General features: G+C 42.9%; 1 pseudogene; it reads right to left on the reverse strand.

The window, feature by feature from the left end:
- Window positions 1-2,164: 2,164 nt before the first annotated feature.
- LOC116524557 lies at window positions 2,165-3,618 on the reverse strand (annotated as a pseudogene).
- Window positions 3,619-10,031: the final 6,413 nt, after the last annotated feature.

Genomic DNA, 10,031 nt, shown 5'->3' on the forward strand with positions numbered 1-10,031 from the left:
GCTTCCTCTTTGTTTAAGTTTGTATCAAGTTACTGATTCTGTGGATTAGCCAAATGATTACCCTAATTTCTATGGGAACCTAGTGACTCTGGATTCTGACTTCCAGGGATGTGTTAAGGTCACCCACCGGGGCAGAGCTTCTAGGGACCAGCCCAATTAAAAACAAAAGTAACCATCAGGATGACTGTCGGCCTGGAGGAGGAGGAAAAGGGGAGTTGTGGCTTTGTGGCTAGAGCGTTTCAGTTTTGCAAGATATAAAAGTTCTGGAGATTGGTGGCACAACAGTATAAATATACTTAACGTTATTGAACTACACACTAAAAATGATTAAGGTAATTTTTTTTTTACCACAATTTAAAAAATGTAACTATCAGAGTCTCCACAATACACTGAGGAAGCCACCATGAAATAAAGATACTGCATTTTATTTTATGGCAGAGTATAGAAAGCTTGGGGTGTCCTCTCCAGAATTCTTACAAACATAAGAACAGGTCTGTATGGCCAAATAGAAATAAAATATCTTCCAAATATTTTACATTGCAAAGATGAAAGCTGAGCTTAGAAAATGACTGTCTACACTATGAAATAGTGTGTGGAAGTTATTAAATATTTGTATAAAATACCTGAACGCCAATTAACTCTGCTTTTTCACCAGAGAAATATCAAAGTAATTGAACTGAAATTTATTGCTGCAGTTGGATTTTGAACAAAGGCTCAGCAATGATAAAGCTTCTTTAGCAACAACTACAGACCTGTGGGGGTGAATACACACCTGGTTTCGGCTCACAGAGTTCTACAGTTTTATTCAAGTTACTCTGATGAAGTAATAAGCCTTTTGTCTTCTTGTTTCACAAGGCAAGGCTACCTAGGGTTCAATGCCTAATGGAAATATAATGGGTTTTCAATACTTACATATACCTTCTTTAGAAATCAGAGACTAGCCTTATCCAACAGCTTTGTCTCTTGCCATATTTAAGCCATTGTTTTAGGCAGCAATGTCCTAAATACAGTTAATTTGGAGTTTTTCAAATTCCTCATTTGCTTTTGCTTCTTAAAGCATTCGGTATTGCTGATCATGCCTCCTTTTTGAAAAGCTCTCTACAGCTTTGCCTCTAGCTGTGGTTTTCTGTTTTTCTTTCTCCTTCTCTGGCTCCATACTTCTTGCTGCCTTTACTCCCTTACTTCTTTCTCCTCTATTCATTCAATGAATATTGACGGAATGGGGCACTCTGAGCAGGGAGCAAAATGGACGTGAGGCCTGCTCCTGAGGGTACAGCTGAGAGATGAGAGACAGGTGTAGATCAAATCATCACAGTAGCAAGAGTCAACTTGCAATCACCACCCATGCTGGTGACACTAGGCCATGAGTGGTCAAGGAAGGCTGCTGGGGCTGAGATCTGAAGCATGAGTGGGTGTGTATTGATGAGATGAAAAGGCAAGGTCATAACGCCAATGTTCACTCCTCAGGCAGCCTTCATGCTTCACCAAAAGCCTTAATTTGCATTGTGCTTATTGATTTACAAATCACTTTCCCCCATATCTTGTCATGATAATATTTTGGATGGGGAAAGAAGGGCTTTATTAGCCCTTCATAGAATTGAGGACACAAGGTTAGAGCCCTTAAATGGCATACCCAGATCTATGTGGTCCATAAGTAGCACCACTGGACTGACCCGAAGTCCTGGGAGTATCATCTCTCTTTCTTGGTGACTCATTCACTCACCGTCACGACCTCAGCTCTCACCTCAACAGAAAACTCTTAGATCCCCCTCTGTGAAACTAATTGTTCAGATGTACATTTCACATTAGCTGCTAAATATATTTCCATCTGACATTGCAATAATGTCACCTAAATAAAATATCTAAAACCATTAGTCTTCTACAAAAGCCAGTTTTGCTTTTCAAATTTCTTACATTTGTCCTCATGGTATTGCTCTGCCAGCCAGTTGGGGCCAAAACCTGGAATTCATTCTCTTCTCCTTCTCATTTCACTCTGGCTCCTGGGTGAGTCACCAAGTCCACTGAGGGTCCGATCACAAAGATATGTCCATCTGTCTCTCCAATTTCATCTGCATTTCTGTGGTTTTTTTTTTTAGGCTTGTTTTATTTTAATGGCTGATCTGCATAATCACAGAGGCCAGTGTGTATAGAGAAAGGGGGAGCTTTTATTTCTCAGTCTCTTCCTCCTTGGACAAAGTCTTGATGATCCTCTCCTTCTTGGCCTGGAGGCGCTCTCCAAGGCACTTGCGTGCTTCCGTGGTCTTAGACCTACAGGCCTCAGCCTGGTCAGCCAGGAGCTTCTTGCCTTCAGCTGTGGATGTGTTCCATGAGCCTCTGCTTGTGCTGGGTCTGTCCCACAGACCCTGGCCGATGGATGAAATGAGTATTCAGACACAGGTATGCAGTGTAAGAACAGCTAGGTGACTGCCTGGCTCTAGTGGCCAGAGAGCAGCCCCAAGAAGCTGGGGCTACTTGCTTTTCACGTAGGCACAATGCCAAAAACCTGGAGCAAACACAACCTGTAGGTAATTAACATTTTTATTGTTCCCCTTTCAGGGAATTTCACACACACATGATCAAAGGTTCTCTCTTAAGTATATATAAGTAGACAAGCGTATTTAAGACAAATTCCCCTGCACTCTCTTGTACTACTCCTTGCCCTCTGCCTCAGGGTTATAGAACAGTTGTCTTCAGCTATTCTCTCCAGGGGCTCTGCAAAACCTTCCAACCTTTCAGAATGTTTGTGTCCTTTCCCTATATTTTTCCCCACCCCTCTGACCGATCCCCCACATGCTTGTTGTTTGTTTGTTTTGAGATGCAGTCTTGCTCTGTTGCCAGGCTGGAGTGCAGTGGTCCGAACTCAGCTCACTGCAACCTCCGCCTCTCAGGTTCAAGCGATTCTCCTGCCTCAAGACTCCCGAGTAGCTGGGACTACAGGCATGCTACCACGCCCGGATAATTTTTGTATTTTTAGTAGAGACGGGATTCACCACTTGTTTTTGAACGCATTCCCCTTCACCTCCAGGTACAGGCTGTGATACATGTGGTGATCAATCTTCTTAGATTCACGGTATCTTCTGAGCAGCCAGCGCAGAATGCTCGTTCTCATCCACGTGACCTTCTCTGGCATTCGGGCACTGGCTACCCTTTTGCTTACTTATGTTCATGTGCCTGCCCTTCTGGTGGGCCAAGGTGTTTTTCCAACATCGAGCCTGAGACTGGACTGTCACAGACTTGAGGATGATCAGTGCATCTTTGATCAGCTTCAGATCTGCTGACGGAGTTGACATTGGCAATTTCACTGGTCTCATTGGGGTCCAACCAGATCTTCTCCTTGCCACAGAGGAGAACACTAGAGGTGAGCCTCTTCTGAAGCCTGAGCAAACTCATGGCTGCAGCCACAGCAGTGAAAGGAAAGAGCTTCTCCATTTCTGTTTCTACTCCCTGCATCAGTGTGTCCTCACAACTGTTGGGCAGCAACCATCTGTTGCCCCTACTCTGTCTATGATACTGTCTTCCCCTCAAGGAATTTACAGCCAAAAGGGAAGGTCAGATACATCCACAAACACCCAGAGATCACAATCCAAAGCTGAAAATGCTGTGCCATGACATAGATACTTATTAAGTGGCTGACATGACTAGAACATAAGCTCCATAAAGTCAGGGATTCTTGTATGTTTTGGTTCACCACTGTATCCTCAGCCTTTAGAATGGTGCTGGACACTTAGTAAGTGCTTAGTATATATTTGCTGAATGAAAGACTGAAGGAGCAAATTTGTAACAGCACTTCTGGCTTCACTTGGCCATGTCTTAGAGGTCCCATTCCTAGAATGCAAACATGGATGGAAGCTGAACTGGTTATTCGTTTGCAAGACAGATACCATGTACTCATAATTTTCCCTCCCCTCTCATACTGAGCAATTGTTCTTGACTCCAGCATAGGACCTTTGATTATTTTTCTCTTGGAAAGAGTTATTCCCCAGGGAACTTTTGGAGTCCTCATGAGAATAGATTCTTGTAGACCCACCCCATCAATTCTCCTGAGTAAATGTGGACTGAACATAGATGCCTACAATCCTAAAATAGGATTCCCAACCACATCCAAAAACTTTACCTGGAGTCTCACCACCTGAGATAAACCTTATTAACATTTTGATGGTGTTTCCTAGATGCATCTCACTATATGTTCATATATCTATATATAATTTTATATAAAAGGAATGATACTATATGTAAGAGTTAAAGAAAGAGGAAAGAAACATGAAAAGTGTTTCAATAGTCAAAAACAGGTTTATTTTGGAGAATAAACCTGAGAGGTGCTTCTGGCCAGTTTCAGTCAGGAGTGTTCTCTCTTAATGACTAAGGATATTTAAGGGTTTTGGAAGAGGGGAGCTTAGCATAGGTTTGTAATGTTTCTAAGTGAGGGAAAGTTTATTTCAGGGTTAGATCGTATCTGGTGGGAGGGGAGGCCGTCTCAGAGTTGGCATGTTTGTGGTTGGAGTGGAGTTTATCTTAGGGTTGGAATGTTTCTGGTTATGCTGACATTAGCCATCAGGCTGATGTTTTAAGGCTGGATATAGGCGGTTTTTTAATCAAGGGGAACTTAAAATGGTGGTGTCTGTCCAAGTTGGCAATGCTCCTGCTCTGTCAACCCAGTCCCTATAGTTATATAAAGGACAAGGAGCGACATTTTCTTTTGGGCTATTTCCTGCTGAGGGGTGGCAGGCAGAGAGTTCTTTGGTCTCAGATTGATTATAGGAGTAACACCATCTGTAGGTCTTTTTGGGTAATTGTTTGTGAAATGGCCATGATCCTGTCAATTAAAAATCTTTGAAAAGGTTAATTAAGCAGGGTAACAACATTAGTCCTAGCCATATCATTAGGAGAGGGCCCAGGAATGGGATGACTCGTGTTAGGATTTTGTTCCTAAACCAAGAATGTATTTGGTTATTTTGGTATTCCCTTAGCTTTTTAGCCCTTTCTTTAAGTTTTTCATCAGTGTCTCTTACTAGGCCTGATTGGTTGAGATAGAAGCAATGTTCCTCGCCCAATGAGAGGCAGAGGCCCCTTTTCCAGCCCTTGTAAGATCTAATCCCTGTCTATTTTGGAGGACCACTCCAGCCAAGGAGTCTAGTTGGTCTTGGACTCTTACAAAGCTTCAGCCTGTATCTTCTAATGAACCCTGTAGTTCTGCTGAAAAAGCTTTAAAGTATTTTAAGGAGGTGATCAATCTACTCTCAATCCAAGCCTGGAGGTTATACCTAAGGCGGCCATCAAAGAAATGACTTGGATGGCCCTTCTTTTTCTAACATATTGGACAGATGGAACAGGTAAAGATTGATTAGGAGGAACTAGGGGACAGGTTCCAATCCAGTTGGTGAGGAGACAAAGATATGTGTTGACGCCACACAAAAAGAACAAGCCTTTGTCATAAATACAAGTAGAGATGTGGAAAGAAAATAAGTGAATTAAAAATGGGGTGTTTCTTTCCTGTGGTTCATTACTCCAGGTGGACAATGAGGAGGCCAGGGGGACACCCACTATAGTAGAGATACAGGAGGAGTTGTTTTTTACACATTTGATGCAATCGGATGTTGCACCATTGATATTGAACCACGAAAAAAGGCGTCAGAGACAGCAAAAGTTAGGCCGGAGGCATTGGTTGAGGGAGAGGCTGTAAATCGAGCTCTGTTTGCTTCAGGTGATACTTGGTAGTCAACCTGGTTAGTTTGAATGGTCAGAGGGGTGTTTGATAGTGCAGTTGTATTAGTTAGAAGTGAAGGACCCTACAGGGAAGTTTCCCTCAGAGGCTGAAAAGCAAAGTGGGGCTTGCTGTAAAAAGGGGATGTGTTTAATTATGGGCCTTTCCATGGGAGGGCCTTGGGCTTAAGGCGATATAGGGAGTTACAATAGGTTTGAAATAATTTGTTGGCCTGATTGGCCCTGGAAGTGGGATAATCGCTGACCGGAGTGTCTGCTCTTTCAAAAAAGGAAGCTCCTTTTTGGAGCTTATAGAGTTATGTTTCCTGTTAAAAGGTCACGAAGGGGTGCAGGAAGGGCTGTGTAAGCTAAGGAAGACAGCAATAAGCACATCCAGCACTCCAGAGCAAGGGAAGAGTTAGCTTGCAGCAAGAGGGATTGTGTAAGGCTTCTAGAGCATTCTAGCTTGAGAGCAGTGAGGAGTGGTTGTATTGGTGAGGTTGATGTAATTATGGAATTTATATTGAAAGAAACAAGAAAAAAAGAGAAAAAAGTTAATTGGGTAAGAGTAAAGTCCTGGAAAGTTCCTTGAAGCCATAGATCCCATAGAACAGTAAGGAGCTGATTAGGATATATAACGGGAGCTTTGTAAGGGTATCAATGCAGGTCTGTAACAAGGTTGATTAAGAAGTGATGAAAGTTTGGGAAAGAGACTTAAGCGGCTTTTGTTAATTTCCTTCTCCTTTTCCCTTGGGATTCAGGTGAGGCAAAAGGAATTGGGTCCTATGGAGACGCAAGAGAAGGCTGAAGGGGGTTTAGACTTGGTAGTTTGGGTACGTGGCGAAGGGAAGTCTGTTTTCTTGAGAGAAGTATAATGAATCCAGCTGGGGAGTCCCTGGAGTTTTGCTGCCATGGGCGTAGTAAGGATGATCTGGTAAGGTCCCTTCCATTTAGGTATGATGGGGGATCTGGAGGTGGGACAGGGATCTTTTACCAGGACCCAGTCCCCTGGCTGTAGGAAGGGATAAGGAGTCAGTGACAGGTTGTGGCAGGTGTTTGTCTGCATATTCCCAAATGAAATGGCAGATGCCGTGTAGAAGAGGGGAAATGAGAGGGACTGGTAAAAGTGGGGCTTGACTCTGAGACAGAGAAGAAGGGGTGAATAATCTCCCAGACGCGAGTTCAACGGGGCTGAGTATTAAAGGTTTACGTGGGGGCACCCAAATTTTTAGAAGGGCTAAAGGCAGAAGTGTAACCCAGTCTTTATGTGTTTGGAGTGAGTACCTCATGAGGGTGTTTTAGAATGCCGTTCATTTTTCAACCTTTCCTGAAGATTGAGGTAAATAGGGGATGAGTAGCTTCCAGGTGATTTCTAGGGCTTGTGCAAGTGTTTGAATAATTTGAGAAATGAATTCAGGAGCATTATCAGATTGAAAATAAATAGGCACCCTGAACCTGGGGATCATTTCTGTTATTAATTTGGAGGTGACAGTAGAAGCTCATTTGTTGGTTGTGGGAAAGGCCTCAACCCATCCTGAAAAGGTGTCAACCAGAACTAAAAGAAATCGAACCCTTTTTACTGGGGGCATGAGGGTAAAATCAACTTGCCAATCCTGTCCTGGAAGGTGTCCGCTGGCTTGATGTGTTGGGAAAGAAGGGGGTCTAGTGCTGGAGTGGGGTGAAGATTTTTGACAAATAGAGCATTGATGGGAAATGGCTTTATCTGTTCCTTTATATCCAGGGTAATGTGTATATGGGAACTTAAGAAATGTTTTGCCAGAACCCAGGAAATGGCTAGTGTAGAAGAGATTTTGAATGTTTGTTCTGTAGAAGAGTTGGTTTTTCAAGGTCAGGCAGGACTAATTTGTTTTGTATGAACCAGTAAGGGGGTTTAAATTGCACCCGCCATGATTAGTTGTTACATTTGGTGTTCTGGGCCAAAGGAGGGGATATGTCGTATGAGGGGAAATAGGTATTGGGAAATTGGGTGATTGGTTGAGCCGTGTTTTACCCAGTAGTCAGCCTCATGGTTCCCTAAGGAAATGTGGCTTTTGTCTGATTGATGTACTTTGTAATGGATAACAACAACTTTCTCTGGAAGTAGAGCTGCCTTTAATGGATCATGGATGAGTTTTCCATTAATGATAGGGGTTCCCTTAGCCACGAGGTAGCCCTGGTCACTCCAAATTTGGGCATTGGAGTGGATGATGTTACAGGCATATTTAGAATCAGGGTATACTTTAACTTGTGGGTTTTTTGCTACGGTTAGTGCTCTTATTAGGGCAACTGATTCTGCTTGTTGGGAGGATGTGCCAAACGGCGTGGGGGCAGCCTCTACAGCTCTTCTAGGTGGGAGAAAGTGGGTATCATGGTGATATCCTTCAATGATGGCATCTCCTGGTTGGAGAAGAGTGTTTTTTGGTGCTCTGCCATTCATAAACCAATCTGGGGCTTCTTTTATGTGAGTGGAAGTAAGGTGGTAAAACATGGTGAGAGAACTTTCAGTTAGATCAGAGCATCAGTGTTGGTCAGGGTCGAAAATCAGTGTTGAAGGTAAAAGAGGGGTGGGATTATGGGGGGAGCATCAATGAAGAGAGAAGGTTGAAGGAGGGCTGAATGTAGGGCTGGCATGAGAGGGGATCAGATGGAGGTGAGCACCTTATGGCTGCGTATGTCTTATAGACTGTGAGAAGAAAATACCCAAAGGGTTTCACAGAATGTGAGTTTTTGTGCCTCAGAAATAAAGAGGCTGTGGCCAAAATTTTTAAGAAAGGGGCCAGCTTGCCGGGCGCGGTGGCAGTGCCTGTAGTCCCGGCTACTCGGGAGACTGAGCTGGAAGGATCTCTTGAGCCCAGGAGTTCTGGGCTGTAGTGCTATGCTGATCCGGTATCTGCTCTAAGTTTGGCATCAATATGGTGACTTCCTGGGAGTGGGGGACCACCTTGCCTAAGGAGGGGTGAACCGGCCCAGGTCAGAAACAGAGCAGGTCAAAACTCCCATGCTGATCAGTAGTGGGATCACGCCACTGCACTCCAGACTGGGCAACATAGTGAGGCCCCATCTCTAAAAAAAAAAAAAAAAAGGAAAAGGAAAAGATAGGGGCCAGATTTTTTAAGTTGGGTCTAGTTGTTTTGAAAAATATGCCACCAGTTGAAGGGAGTCTCCCATGGCTTAGGCTAATAGTCCAAGGGCCTGATTATGAGAACTGTGTAAATCTAGATGAAAAGTTCTTAGGGTATTTGGAAGGCCTAAAGCAGGGGCCTGTAATAAGGCAAGTTTTAGGTGAGAGAACGCTTGATAAAGGTCTAGGGTAGGAGTGAGTGGTTGGTCAGGATTTCCTTTTGTGTGTTCATAAAGGGATTTAGCAATCATGGTAAAATTTGCCATCTATAACTGGAAATCTCCCACTAATCTGAGGAAGGAAAGTAAGTCCCTTTCTGTTTTAGGAAATGGGATTTGTTGAACACCTTGCTTTTGTGCCAACAGCATTTCTCCGGCATTTGGAGTTATGATAAGACCTAAGTATGAAACTTTTGGAGATGTTAATTGGGACTTCCTTTTGGATACCTGGCACCTGCAAACAGTCAAAAAATTTAACAGCTTGGTGTTGAATACAGTGTTCTAGAGAGGGGCTGCAAGAGCCAGACCTTGTCTCAAAAAGAAAACAAAACAAAAAACCTAATTCTTTCTTCTTAAAGGTCACATTATATCCCATATAATGGGCATGTATTACAGTTTGTTCATTCATTTCCTTTGATGGAATTCACTTTGTTTCTAGCTCTTCACCACTATGGACAATGCTATAGCAAATATGTTTGCATGTATGTTTGTACCAGTGAGATAGATTCCTGAGAGTAGAACTGTTGAGTGAACAGGTATACGCATTTTACTTTTCAGAGAACTTTTGTTTACTGAACAAAAATGTACATAGCATTTATTATATGACAGACACTGTTTTAAGCATCTCTCAAATATTAACTCATTTATTAATCCACATTGCCTTCCAAAAAAAGCCATAATACTTCATGTTTCCACCAGTAGATATGATGACATTTTTCTCATATCCCACTAGCAATTGACAGTATGATTCCTTTTAACTTTTGCCAATCAGATGGATATCAAGCATAGGTTGAGGTCCCCTATCCAAAATGCTTGGAACCAGAAGTATTTCAGATTTTGAATTTTTTCAGATTTTGGAATATTTGCATCGCCTTCTGGGTATCACATGGGCCTTTTAGACATTTTCTATAATATCTTTACACCACAAAGGAGAGAATGAGGGGGGAAAAACACAGTGAATAATGCACATAGGTCTTGGCCCCATGTAAGGC

The sequence above is a fragment of the Sapajus apella genome, unplaced genomic scaffold (genome assembly GCF_009761245.1).
Source record: "Sapajus apella isolate SASKATOON/1434 unplaced genomic scaffold, GSC_monkey_1.0 scaffold45, whole genome shotgun sequence".
In the NCBI taxonomy this organism is placed as follows: Eukaryota; Metazoa; Chordata; class Mammalia; order Primates; family Cebidae; genus Sapajus; species Sapajus apella.